The sequence below is a fragment of the Papilio xuthus genome, unplaced genomic scaffold, assembly GCF_000836235.2.
Source record: "Papilio xuthus unplaced genomic scaffold, Pxut_1.1 DF826159.1, whole genome shotgun sequence".
NCBI lineage: Eukaryota > Metazoa > Arthropoda > Insecta > Lepidoptera > Papilionidae > Papilio > Papilio xuthus.
In genome coordinates, this window is record NW_013532490.1 from 3,871,957 (window position 1) to 3,887,288 (window position 15,332).

General features: G+C 33.8%; 1 protein-coding gene across 1 annotated transcript in view; it reads right to left on the reverse strand.

Annotated features, from left to right (window-relative positions):
- LOC106123174 (solute carrier family 41 member 1) overlaps positions 1-13,160 on the reverse strand; it is a 39,152-nt gene extending 25,992 nt beyond the window's left edge. Inside the window, exon 1 of the mRNA XM_013319390.1 lies at positions 12,864-13,160. The gene's annotated coding sequence lies outside the window, so the exon portion shown is untranslated. The remainder of the gene's footprint in view (positions 1-12,863) is intronic.
- Positions 13,161-15,332: the final 2,172 nt, after the last annotated feature.

Here is a 15,332-nt window from a genome sequence, read left to right on the forward strand (position 1 = left end):
AGTAATAATGGTGGTTAACGTAAACTTAGAAATAGCACATAATGAATCATGAAACATGTTTAACAATCTTATCACGGATTCTCTCGCTTTTATAATGGAAACATAAATCGTTTTAGTTTCGCTTGATTAAATTAAGTTATAAAAAATTCCAGCTTGATTACTACACGCGTTCCTGATAAGTCATGACAGACAGACGGACGGACAATAAAGTGATCGTACGGAACTGTAGAAACAATTATGTAATCAGTTAATAGAACTCAAATGATGTAAATACGTACATCATCATCGCAAACCAATGCTAGTGTACAGAAAAAGTTTTTATTTTCTACGGAAGATTTTGAAATTTACTTTGCATCTAAACGCATAAATAAAACTGTTTCTAGGCTAGGTTTCTAGAACTTAGGACTTAAATGATAAACCTTTTAATACCAAAGTAAAGGGGACAAAACTAATTGAATTATAACAATTTAATTTCCTGAATACAATTTAATACTACCATTTAATTTTTTATATGACAACATTGTCAAGTATATCAAACTAAAAACGTATATCCTGTTGCATTTTATTATTCAATTCTCTGAAAACTGTTACATAGTAATATATATATATTATGTTAATAACGTCATTTAATGCGTTACATACTAGCTGTTGCCCGCGTCTTCGTCCGCAAGTAATTAAAAAGAAACTAATTTAGTATGTGTTCTTCCAGGCTACATCTATGTCACATATCAGTGAAATCTATGCAGGCATTCTAAAGATAAATTCTAACATTCATCTAGATATAAGATATTTATAATACTAGCTGTTGCCCTCGGCTCCGTGTGCGGTGTTAAAAAGAAACTTAATTTACTAATTAATATCGTATATTTCATTCTAGGCTTCGTTCTACATTTATTCCGAATTTCTTCAAGATCCGTTCTGGAGATACCTTCAAACAAACATCCATCTAAACATACGCATTTATAATATTAAGATTAAAGATTAGACATTGCACGAATTCGCTTATATGATCGGGAAATACCACGAGCACACGTACTTGTACGTAAACTAAATGCCAGCGACATATGACGCATGGGCTGAGTTGGGAGTCAATCGGACGTCAACAATATATCTTTGAATACCTATATGCAGTTTACCAATATAATTTATATTTAACATCTTCGCACGAATCGGCCCGGCTCGCCCGGTGAAATACCACGACCACACAGAAGACAGGCGTCAAGTGGAAGCAATTCCACGTTTCGTCTGATGAGTGTGCGTCCCGGAGGCTTAATTTAGTCCGCTTTCCCTTCCCATCCTTTTCTTTATAAGGAAAGGATGGGAAGTGGAAGTGGACTTTCCGGATGAGAGGATGCATGGAAAGGAAAGATATTTTCTTTCGGTGCAACCTCTACTCCGTCGATTAAAGGTAGGCAACGCATACGCAATTGCGTATGTCTATGGGCAGCAGTCATTTCGCTATTTCTGCGATTTAAGGTGGCTGCTCGCTCGTTTGCCACCTTCTGATATAAAAAAAAAGTTTAAAGAGACAGACAACTAACTGTTAATGACATTCTAAAAAAAGCATGAAAAGAATTAAAAAATAGAAAATGATTAAGCTACCATTTAGTGACAATAATTTAACCCTAAAACACAATTACACTGATATTAACATATTTGCAACATATCTCTTTTATTCTCTTTGACAAAACAGAGAAAACATTTTTTTACCCTTTTTTGTGGTTGCAAAAATTGCATATTCGTTGCCTACAATCGACAAGGGAGGGGACTAACACATAAATTCCAGCTGGATAGCTTCACGCGTTTTTGAGAAAAAGGGTCATGACAGACGGACGGACGGACAACAAAGTGATACTATAAAGGTTCTGTTTTTTTGCTGTGAGGTACGGAACCCTAAAAGGGTGTATTTCCCCTACATAAGCGTCCATTCCTCCGTCAAATCCATTTCCTCTTCCCATTCTATCCTTATAAGATAAGCGTGCGATGAAGAAGAGGAGTAAAATAAGGCCTGCGACACAAAATAGTATTAATAATAATACCACTGCATCGGATTTGTAACAATTATAACCTAAAACATACATCGGACGTTAACAATGTTAATTAACCACAATAACAAGGTCAAATATGGCATCATAGCAATCTGTACGCAATAAATAAAATGGAAATTGTAAAGTAATCGAATGGTGAGAGTAAAATCGATTGCGATAATCTTAAATCGATTCGGCACTCGATACGGCCGACAAATCGATTCGGACACGGTGAATACAATTGACTTTTTGAATGTACGTTTCAGTATATTTCTTATATAAAAAAATAAGTAAATCTATAGAATACGGTTAAATCGAAAACTGCTACTTTGTGTACAGATAAAATATACCTTACTAGCTGTAGCCCGCGACTCCGTTAGTAGCCTATGTTTTCTTTCAGACTATGATCTACATCTATGTTAAATTTCAGCAAATTCCATGCAGCAGTTCGGGAGATACCTTCAAACAAACATCCATCCATCTAAACATTCGCATTCATAATATTAGTAAGATTCAAGTATTTATATCGCTAGAAAGTTGTCGACTAAAAATTCATAATTTTTGAGATATAAATAGCCTATTCGAAATTTTGCTACTTAAAATATCGAAAAAGGTCAACTGGGTAGTAATAATTAATTTTATTTATTGAAATGCGATCAAGTATTTCAATATAATGGAACAAAAGCCAAATACTTTGCTATTTGGTTGCATAAACAACTCTCGCATTAAAGCGAAGTTCATATAGTACAGTTGTGTGACAAAGTTTAAAGAGACGTAATCATAAAAACTTCTAATCTGGAATTACTTCTTAAAGTAACGTATATGCGCACAATATGTTGTTATCAATAGCACACCATTTCTATTCTCTCATTAATGTAAAAGATCAAAAAACGCCTATTGTGTAATCTTCTTTTCATATCAAGCGAGCGGTTATCGGCATAGGAGCGGACGCACAGGACAGGGACATATTCCCTGCCTATGTGTACCCTCCACTGCCAAATCCTCACCACTTTTCATCCTTTCTATATTAGAAATGAATGGGAAGGAAAAGCGTACTAAAACTAGGTCTCCGGAATTCAAATCTTAAATGAGAAACGAAAACTGAAATATTGTAATACTTAAAAATATAAAATTAAACTCCTTCAAAACAATCAAAATTGTATCAGACTATAAAGGTAAAGTAATTTAAAAAATACACTAATTATTTAAGTTACCTTAACTTTGTATAACCGACAAAAGGCAATGTAATTTTATTCATATTTTTATTATAACTTATGTCGGCGATTGTACATTGTCTCAAAAAAACGTAATAAGATAAAATAAAGCGCGTTGTGGCGCAAGGGCAACGCTCCACTGCCCCCGTGGCGCAACTCTTGGCTTTCACAACACATTTTGCTAAACCTTGTTAAGGTCTCTATTCACGTCACCGATGTTTTGACCCCAAATTAAGTTATTTAACGATAAAAATTAAAAACATATAATAATACACTTATTGTGCGGTCTTTGAATATATCCAGTCTCCTAAATTGCCCAAGAAGCTTGGATCCCTGGATCTTATCCTATGAAAATGTCGACTTGTCCTAATAAATCTTTGATGGAAAAGGGGATACATAGGAAGGGGAGATATCATTTTACTGTGTCCCCGTCCTCTGTCGATTAAAGGTAGGCATTGTATCTACAAGCCGATGTTTATGGGCAGCGGTCGCTTCGCTATTTCGACGAATACAAGTGACCTGCGCGTTTGCCACTTTACGACAAAAAATAATGTCGCAGATACAACCTTAGTTTAATACGTAAAGTAGAGGATGTCCAGAAAATGGATACGTATCCTTATTTGTTAACTTATCGGTAACATAAGTAACACGTGTAATGTAAATCCAGGAAATATTCGCACGTGACAGGTCACGCGACCGCAAGTTGCATCGCATCGCCTTGACCGAGGCATTCTATGCAGGTGTACTTTTGCTGCATTTAATTTAAAAAAAAAACTTCACATAACGTATGTGAAGTAAAACGTAAGTATATTAGGATGGTTAATTATGTTACCTTATCTAGTCACCCGCAACTCCGACCACGCAAAAAAAGAACCTTTAAAAGTAGCCTATATGTTCTTCCAGATTATGTTCTACATCTGTGCCAATTTCATCAAGATCCGTTGAGCAGTTCCGAAAATACCTTCTAACAAACATCCATCCATCTAAACTTTCGCATAATAATATGGTTTTAAACAATTAAGACAAGCCGAAGACAGGACGGCGCGGAGGCAGCTGGTCGACGCATCTGTAAAGGCATATCAAGACGAGCACGACCTTCAGTAATGCAGTATGCGAAGAAGAAGTAGATTAAATAGTTCCAGTAAACCTTTAAAAGGTTGAAACGATACGAAATTATGTTTTAAATGAATTCAATAGTTTCGGAGTCTATTCAGTATTTGCACGTGTTTATAATAAGAAAAACAAATGACTAACATATTTATTTCTTTTAAAGTATAATGCAATGAACAATTTAAGATTTATATGAGACTATAAAATATCTAAACGATGTGTCCAGGGACATACCCACAATAATAGACTTTTGTATATTTTATTACTATCTATTATAATACAAATATATTGTGCAATCATTCACGTGTTTAACACGTTAAACGCCACTCCGGTCACCGGTGACCGGATCCCTGCCTGCATTTAATCGCCGCTTAGGGCACCTGTGACCTCATGAAGTTTTTATATCATATCTGCGGAAGCCAGATTCTGAATGAATCCTACACTAGATATATTTTGAAGATTAGACATTACCCATCTATTTCTAGCAAAAAGTTTTTAGTAATTTTTTTCTATTTCTACTATGGCGTTTAACGTGTTAACATCTATATGTATACTGTACTAGAAGTTGCCCGCAACGTCGTCCGCGCCAATTAAAAAAAACTCTAGTAACATAACTTACGTCATACAGGGATAGTGTAGCTTGCCTACAGTGAAAGAATTTTTCAAATCGTTTCAGTAGATTCGGAGTTTATTCAATGCAAACAAACAAATCTTTCCTCTCTTTGTCTTTAGTAGATAAATCTTACTATCTTACTTATATTATAAATGCGAATGTTTGGTTGTATAGATGGATGGATGTTTGTTAGAAGGTATCTTCAGAACGGCTGCATGGATCTCGCTGAAATTTGGCACAGATATAGAACAAACTCTAAAAGAACACATGATCTTATAAGTAATTTAGTTTGGCCTAATTTAGTCCTCTTTCCCTTTCCACCCTTTTTCTTATAAGGAAAAGACGGGAAGTGGAAGTGGACTTTCCGTGTGAGAGAATGCATGGGAAGGGAAAATATTTTCTTTCTGTGCATCCTCTCCTCCGTCGATTAAAGGTAGGCAACGCATATGCAATTCCGTATGTCTATGGGCAACGGTCACTTCGCTATTTCAGCGATTTCAGGTGGCCGCTCGCTCCTTTGCCACCTTATGACATAAAAAAAAGTTATTTTAGACATTATTAGTTGGAATCACTTGGCGCGAATGACGTGCTTTCATTACAAAGTCCAGTGTCAGAATGAATAGTGAGGGGACATTTTAGTCAGGCTAGTGTTGGGTCAATACACTGCCACATTTTTGGATTTTCTTCCTAACAGTAAGTTGTTTAATCCCGCGCGGACGGTGTCACGGGCAACAGCTAGTTTGATATAAGAATACTCAATCACGGACGACTGTACAGTTTGCTATCTTTGGACAATTTAAACCAAGAGATTATAGATTACAATTGATGGAAGAATACACTTCAAATCTCTGTAATACGTTTTATCGTGTCTTTCGTAACATTGTGATAAAGATGGTACTAAAATACATCATTTTTGCAATCTTAAGGTCATGCGCAGTCAAGGAATTAAATTCGCTTCCCATTAATTGAATATTACAATATAATAACATGAATAGTTTTCGATTTCGTTGTTATTAAGCGTAAAAGAAAAAAGAAAAAAATCTAATCTTGATAAATTGTTAAAAATCACAACCCTTCGAATACTAACTCATGTTTGATTCCAGCGTTGGTATTGAAAATATTTAAATCAATGAAACGAAATTGTTTTAGAAAATTAAACCAAAGAAACATGTGCGATATTCATAAATAAAACTTAGGTTTTGACCAGACGACCTACGATATAAAGGTCTGACATTTTAGTATGACTAGACAAGGGTCGTCTGAAAGTGACCCTTAGTTAGTTTTTAGTGTTTGTTCAGCTTACAGATATATTAGTGTGATATCACACAATTAGATTTTTATAGGCCTTTTGTAATAACATCAGTGTTAGTATCACATAAATGATTTTTTTTTATTAGAAAAAAATTTAGCACATTTTTTGTCGATTTACTAATATTTCTTTTACCATTCCAACTAAGCTTTAGGCTTGTGTTAGGATATGGTTAGCGACAATAATCGAATGGCGGGATTCGAACCCCCGACCTCGTGATCGGAAATCCGTCCGGAAGCGTCAATAGCCTAATGGTTAAGGTACCCTTAATAATTGCCTTGTGTACGACATTTTTTTAGAATTGATTAAAATGCCATCTTTACATTACCTAACAACTATAGCCCACGACTCCATCATCTCGGAATTAAAAATAAAACTTAATTAGTAGCCTATGTGTTCTTCCTGACTATGTTCTACATCTGTGCCAAATTACAGCGAGATCCATGAGTCTTTCTGGAGATACATTCTAACAAACATCACAATTAGTAAGATGGAGTAATTTAATGCACCGTGGTGTAATAAATATTGTTATCTCTATTTTCTCTTTAATAATGAGAGAGATGACAATATATTTTTAAACGTTGTTTCGACTAGCATGGTATCGCGTTTGTCTTCAAGTTAAATTAGCTAATGAGCATTTGAACGTCGGATTCAAACATATAACCTTGTATTTTGCATTCCGTGGCAATGACTGAGTTTTAATGTTGAAATAAGAGGCCATCGTAAGTTTTTGAAAGTAGAAGACACAAAGGAATATACAATGTTTGATATCTACATCAATATACTTGAAAAAGTGAGGTTATGTTTGACCTTGAAATGTTTCTTACCTATAAATTACATTGAAAACAAACTTTAGTAGTAGTTTAGTGTTTTGAAGATGCCTGTAGATAATAAAACGTAAAACTAATAAGTAGTTTAATAGTGGTAGAACACGCTTTAACATGTTCGCACGAATTAGTTCGCCCGGTGCAATACCACACAGAAGAAAGACGTGAAGCAATTCCGGATTTCATCTCAATTAATGGATTAATGGTAGACAACGCATCTGTATTTGCGTGTCTCGATGGGCAACGGTCGCTTAGCTATTGCGGCGATTTCAGGTGGCCGCTCGCTCGTTTGAAACCTTATTATTTATAAACAAAAATAAAACCAAAATTATGATTGAAGTTCAATACGCGTATTAACGGTAACACAAATCGTATTGTCCGTTCGTTTGTTGTAATACTGAGACAAAACAATACGGTCACATGACCGCGAAATGTTTTCAAAGCACTACACAGTTCCCAAACAACGTCAGGTGAATAACACGATTATTTTATGTAATCGTTGTTACTAAATGATGGTCTAATTAAACGAAATTAGTACAGATAGCAAAAACAAGTCCTCTTTCCCTTCCCACCCGTTTTCTTATGAGGAAGGGTTGGGAAGTGGAAGCGGGCTTTCCGGATGAGAGGATGCACGGAAAGATAAAATATTTTCTTTCTGTACATCTCCTCCGTCGATTAAAGGTAGGCAATGCATATGCAATTGCGTATGTCTATCGGCAACGGTCACTTCGCTATTTCAGCGATTTCAGGTGGCCGCTCGCTCGTTTGCCACCTTATGAAATAATAAAAAAAAACAATCTAAAAACATGTTGTTGTTCTTTCAAAGAAAATAGTGAGAAGATATTATCGTACTAATATTGTAAATGCGAATGATGGATGTTTGTTAGAAATTATCACCAGACCAGTTGCATGAATCTCGCTGAAATTCGGCATAGGCTTAGGACATGGAATAGCACAAACGCTACTATTTTTTTTTTGCGGACGGAGTCGCGGACTTCAGCTAGTTACCTATAAGTATAGGAAGTATGGTTAAGTTAACATTCGGTAGTTCTATTGTTCCAAGATCCAAAACTGTTGAAGGAAGAACCTCCTTACGCATTGTTGGAATAGTAATGACTACTCATCAACTTCCGTGTTGGAAAAATTATATCGCGGTAGCTCGTATTGCGCTTGTAAATGTTACGAGTCGATTGTGAATTTCGTCATTTTATAATCATAACAGTGGTCCATCAGACTAGAGTTATTTGTTTCGATACTCAAGGAAAAATAAGCATTCTAGCGGTGAAAGAAATTTTTGTAATCGGTCCAGTAATTTTTGAGTTTATCCGCTAAAAACATATAAATCTTGCCTCTATAGACTAAGCAGTACGGTCAGCAAATTATCAACTAAATGATCACAATTTATCATATCTTCTCAACAACTTCAAAACTGATTGGAGTTAAGTTGTGAAAAATTGAGTTAATTATTGTCTTTAAAAAGTTAGGTAAGGTTAGGTCTTTAGTGGTTTTAAGTCACTGAACTTATTATAGACCAATCAAGGGTCATGACGCACGGGCAATAGACAATGAAACATTTCTTTGCCAGCCTACTTTCTCACGTTACGTTCTAAAATCCCCGGCGTATAATCTCACTGTTACGATTCGGAATCTTTACCTATTGTTCTCTTTGCTTTTGCCAAGATTCTCATCATTATGTTATATAGACAAATAAATTGCATTTTACTATATTCCGAAGGGAAGGAAAACATTGCGAGGAAACATATATCTGCGAAGAATTTCAAACATGATCAATCGATCTGTATTACGCGATTTATCATTCATTTTCTTTTTAATTTATTTTAATGAATGTACAAAAATTGATTATAAATTGTTTTGTTGACTGTACTTGTACAAATTAAAACTTTAAATTTATTGAAAGCGTCTATCCATCAACAGAGGTCAATGACCTTCGTTTTATTCGTGGTCCAAACGTTAAAGGAATACAAAATCTAAAAGATCGATACTACGTGACGGATCAAAACTAATTAACTAACAGACTATTTTATTGTAATTTACCGTTTCCACTGACTAAAGATACAAAATCAATTTGCCATCCCTGTCATTCTGTACAAAGAAAAAAAGAGATGCCAATGTTTTTATACAGAATTTCAACAGAAGCGACCAACATTTGGAATATTCTTTAGTTTTGTTTTGTATTCTTTATGCGTGTACAGCATTGTCTGGTAAATAGTGCAATGACTTTTAAATAAAGCATGAATCTACAATAAATCGAAGATGCCAAGACCTCTAGTCTCTAGTTTTTTTTTAATCTTATTTATTAATATCTTACTAATATTATAAATGCGAATGTTTAGATAGATGGATGATATCTCCAGAACTTCTGAACTTATCTCCAAGAAATTTGGTACCTATATAAAACATAACCTAAAAGAACACAAAGGCTATTAATTATGTTTTTTTTATAACTCCGCGAGAAAAGAGTAGCGGGAGACAATCTATACAATTAAAAAATTGTAGTGTCTGTATGTAATATTGAAAAAAATGATATTTCGTGCATATTTAAAAAAGAATTGTCTATCTGTGTCCGCGCTTGTACCGGGTAAAGAAACGGCTTAGCCAATTTTGACAGGACTTCGAAAGGAAGATAGTTAATGAATGCGGGAATTATTTATTATTGTAAACTACTTTTTTCTTTTACATTTAATTAATTTCCACAATTAAAGAAAGCTTTGAATGAAGTTAGCTGCAGAATTATTACGTGCATTTCATAATAAGCGAGACAAACGCATACTACAGCAAGAGGTGCGAAAGAGACAAGACGAATTCCTTACCTCCCTTGTTTTGAGCTATGCTGTCACTTGTAGCCGACTTCAGAGAGGTAAAGATTTGTTGTTATTAGTATAGAAATTAGTATAAATAAGTGCCTATTGACACATTTGTTTGAATGACTTGAACATTTGTTATCGCGGTTTCTTACCAAGGTTTATTTCTAACACAATAGCCATTAAATACTTTAGAAATACGTTGTCATGGTTGTTACGAAAGTTACCATTCTATACTTCCTCTTTCTTTAATGCGATTATACAATATTCAACTTTATCTGACAAAAAAAAGAATTCATATTTCTGTAATAGATACGTAAGTGAATGTATCAATGGTAGTGATTTTTTAATTTATCTTTTTAATTGATGATATTTTTTTAATCGAGAAAGACTCGATTATAGCCAGTGGTAGACTTAAATCGAAGATTAGTAATTCGTAATAGAATTGACATACTAATTTCTTGTATTTACATACTAGCTTTTTCCTGTGACTTTGTCCTATTGCAACAAAAGAATTAGTAGTCAGTGCGCTTTTTCAGATTGCAATCTACGTTCCATATGTCATCCAGATCCCGTTCAAATGTTTTGTAGGTAAGTTTGACAAACATTTATACATTCAAATCTTATTAATAATACAACTATGGATGAGTGGATGGATAGATGTTTGTGAGAAGGGAAAGAAACATCTATATAAATCTCGATATAATTTGACATAGATGTAGAACATAGCCTAGAAGAACATACTAATTAAGATTTTATTTCCGCGCGGACGGAATCGCGGTCGTCTTCTATTTAATAATATTAAATTACGATTTAATTTCATTACAAAACCTATATTTAAGTAAAGCTAAAAGATTAGTCCGAGATAAGCTTCGCTTTGTGGCATTACTAATTATAACTAAATTAGCGGTCTTTAAAACCAGTGTTTGATTAGTTATCCATTGATTAGATATTGATGGAATGGCATGTAGTGAATACAAGGCTACATTCGATAACGCTTGTTGAAGTACACAATTATACATTTTTAAAAAGGCAAACGAACAAGCGGCCAGAATTCGCCAAAATGGCTAAGCGACCGCTGTTCAGAGGAAATACACGGAGGGGATGCACAGACAGAGAATATTTCCTCTTCTTATTGTCCCCATTAAAGAAAAGTGTGGTAAGGGAAAGAGGACTGAAATTAGGCATCCGGAACGCACACACTTCAGACTGTCTTCTGTGTGGTCGGTGGTGTGGTTGTAAACAAGCCGGTCCAGAACATAGCAACAAATAAGTTACGATATGTTCTCAAAAGTTTTCGCTCTCTTTCTATTCCTCTCTATGTTCTATCTTTCTTCTCCCTCATGTAACGAAATGAGTTAAACCGTGACCTTGGTAATTTCACCTCGTGTTTATCTAGCGAAGCTCAATAGTTTAATTTTAAAATTATTTGCTACATATGTCGTTAGATAGCCAAATGATAATTTTCACTAGCTGTCAAATCGTTTGATAACCAACATTGAAATCAAGATAGCGTTTGACTTTAAATGTTTTTCCATGACCACCAGCAGGAAATGCTGGTGGCGCTTGAACACTTTCTGGCGATTGTTTTCTTTAGTTTTTTTTTTATAATAAAAGTCTACGGTTTTTCTAGTTCGGTTTCTTGAATCTCCTTTAAGATTATTTAAAAAAAATATTAACATGCATAACTAACTCGATTTGTCAAGCATGTTCGAAGACGTTTCCTAGTGTAGAAAATGCTAATAAGTGCGTCTAGTATACTTCATACTAACATTATAAATGAGAAAGTTATATGAATGGATATTTGTTACTCCGTATCTCTAAAACGACTAAACGAATGTCGCTTAAATTTGGCACACATGCAGACCATAGTCTGAAAGAACACATACGCTACCTGGGATCCCTGGGAATTATGTACCGTGATTTATTTTTAAATATATATACTTAATAACTTCACAGCAAAATTTGGCACAGATGTAAAACATAGTCTTGACTAATGCGTGGTGTACTCATCCTGGTTTTTTTTATGTCCCCGCGAACGGAGTCGCGGGCAAAAGCTAAATACAAAGAAGGGATATTATCATTGACACGATACGAATTAATTATCAATTTCGGTTTATCCCATACAATATGAAATAATAAATAACAATAAAGTCAGACAATAAATGTCAGTGTTATGAAAATGTTTGCAGAAGCATTTCATTGTAAATATGTAATTAGACGGCGTGTGTCATATGTTGGTACATCTGAACGCAACGTTGTGTCATTGAAATGAAACCTATTTGACTGATAGCCTTATATTATAATGAAGAAATTATTTTTTTTTTCCGATAATCAAGCCAACGCTTGACCAAGAATTTTACGCACATTACGTAAAAACAGATATTCTACGTTTTTTCGTAATAATTTATTGCGCATATAAACATACGTAATTATTGTGTAAAAATTGTGAAATTCCGAGAATACGAATCAGATATTTTTTATGACATTTTTTAAATTTAAAAATGTAGATTTTAAGTTATTTTTCTTTTTAATTATTATATTACTGGCCAATGAATAGAATTTGTTCCATGAAACTGTTATAACTCGTGTATAAAAATATTCTTGAAATGTTTTCTTTTTGAAAGCGGGTTCTTTGAAGCTTTGAATTTTTATAAATTGAATGTTAGAGATTTATTAAAGGTACGGTAAACCATTGTGTACCTAAATTTTTACCTGCGTTCATAGCTCACCGATGCTAAGTATTGGCCAGTTGTAGCCACAACGAAATTCCCAACCATAAAAAAAAACTAAAGAATGTTTTTATTTTTAATTCATAATTTTAAATGAACTTTAATTCATAAAACTAAATTCTACAACTAAGCATCACTAAACACAACCGTGAAAAAAATATTTATGAATAAAAACGTGCAAAAAGAAAGAAATAAAAAAAAACACTTACTTGCTGGTGTTTCTTCACTGGTTTCCTTAAATTCTAATATCACAGGATTTTTATTAATAAAAAATTATTAATAAATTTACACACACTTAAAAACACTTTCTAAGAAAACTTTATACATAAAAAAATATTTACACGTTATATTTACACTGGCCAGTTTATTTTTTCTTTCTTCTTGCCATGCAGTTCGAAGTTCTAATTTCAAAATGCAATTACATCTCGACGTCATGCGAGAACGGATTAATTTCGAATTTGGAACGCTCAGGTGCGTTCTGTGCGGCGACTGCGTTCGGACTGTCTTCAAGGTGGGCCGGTCCTTGCCTTAATATCAGGTGTAGAACTCAAATGATAAGGCATACCACACACAATCTATAAAATCGCAATTCCAATAAATTATTTTAATATTATACAATAATAAAGAAATAAACCCACAAAAACCTTCATAATTTTTATAATCGGCAAGATTTTTATAGTGGTTTAATTCACTCACTAGCTGTCGCTCGCAACTCCGTCCGCGCGAATTTTAAAAAATGATTTGATTAGTAGCACATGTAATTCAACGAGAGCCATTCTGGAGATACCTTCTAATAAACATCCATACATTGGCATTTATAATATTAATAAGCTTTTAACTATAGAAAAAAAAGTTAATTGTATTTTAGCGAATATATTTTACGTCAATTTTTCTCCTATTTTAATATGTTACGTTACGTAATTTTTAACACGATTAACTCAAAAACAATTTTTATTACGTGAATCGAAAACAACATAGCGAGGATTGAACCTGGATTTATAGATTACTTTCCAGTCATGTCATAAAAGTACATAATTCCTAATTGATTCGTCATCCTTATTGTTATAGTCCAATTACTATATTCTTATTTGTTTATTTTCTTTTAAATATTTGCAATATATCACGTAAAATGTGTCATAATCATGATTCATAAAGATGTGAATTTTGTTTTCTTTTTCTCATGAAAATTTTTATTACGTACCAGTCTCAAAATTATATTCGTACGCGATTAAAAATGTTCCTTAGGTTATCACGTAGCTGAATTAAATCCAGATAAACCAAAGCTCCGATACGTCGTTCTATGGTCCTATACTATTCCACAATGTTTTGTCGTACACTTTATTAAGAAGTTAACTCTTTCATATTTCGGCTTTGGCTTAGAAATTAAATAAAAAATCTCTTAAAAAAATGTCAACATATTTCTTTTAAATTTTATTGTATTTCTAACGCCTTTAGTTAAAATATTTTGAAATTCAATAAGATATGTATAATATAAATAATTGTAAATATTAATAATTCATACTTGACGAGTTCTAAAACATCGTTGTTTGCTAAGTAATCGTCTGTTTCTACTACCGAAGCACCCATTGGGAAACACGTTGTTATCTCGATTTTTTCAAGGAGTATGAGAAGGATGTCTATATTATTTTAAACAAGCGTGTCTGGGGTGGAAGCCCACTGTAAGGGCATAATAAATAATTTATTTTTAGAACTGGTCGTATATGTTCGGTTAAATTGATAAGACACAATACGGCGTCTGGATGACTACAGGCGAGGGTATTCCAAAACCGGTCCATCCCCGGTCAATGATCGCGTTACAATATGCTTTTTTTACTGTCTACAACCTAAATGCGTTAGGTATCATACGCACTGTGTTGCTAACCGGAACAAACACATTTTTAAGAGCTTGATGTATGTGCATAATGCAATTAACTTATAATAAATAAACAGTTGACATTCGTCTTAGGATGTGACTGGTACCACTACGGTTTTTAAGGCGGTTGCTCAAGTATTAACTAGCAGTTGCCTGTGTCTTCGTCCGCGTGGAATATAAATAAATTTAGTACCCAATAAATACAGGGCACTCCAAATATAGGCGACTCCGTCCACGCAGAATTAAAAAAACATCAGGTAGCCTATGGGTTTTATCAGACTATGCTTCCCAACAGTAACAGTAAAAGAATTTTTCAAATCGATTCTTGCCATAATTACTAAACCGACAATAACTATAATACTACTTTGCGGTTGCTCGCCATTGAAAGTCTTCAGTCCGTTTCCGGTTGCATCGTCACAGTATGTACGCAGCCTTATACGATGCCCATATCACAGTTCTGAGAGCCTGGTGTTAGAAAGACATAGGAATTTATAAAAGTTTTTTTTTTAATTAAAAGGGACACGACATGGAAGTTTCCTTGTAATTAGAGACTAGAATTTATACATTTAACTTATCTTACTAATATTATAAATGCGAATTTTTACATGGAGAACTCCAGAACGGCTAAACGGATTTCTATTAAATTTGGCAGAGATGTAGGAAATAGTCTAGAAAAATACATAGGCAACTAATTAAGTTTTTTATCTGATTCATAAAAATCAAAATGCCGTTTATCTATTCAGGGTTTTTAACCAAAATTGACATATTGATGCCGACATTGCAAAAAATGATCAATGCAATCATA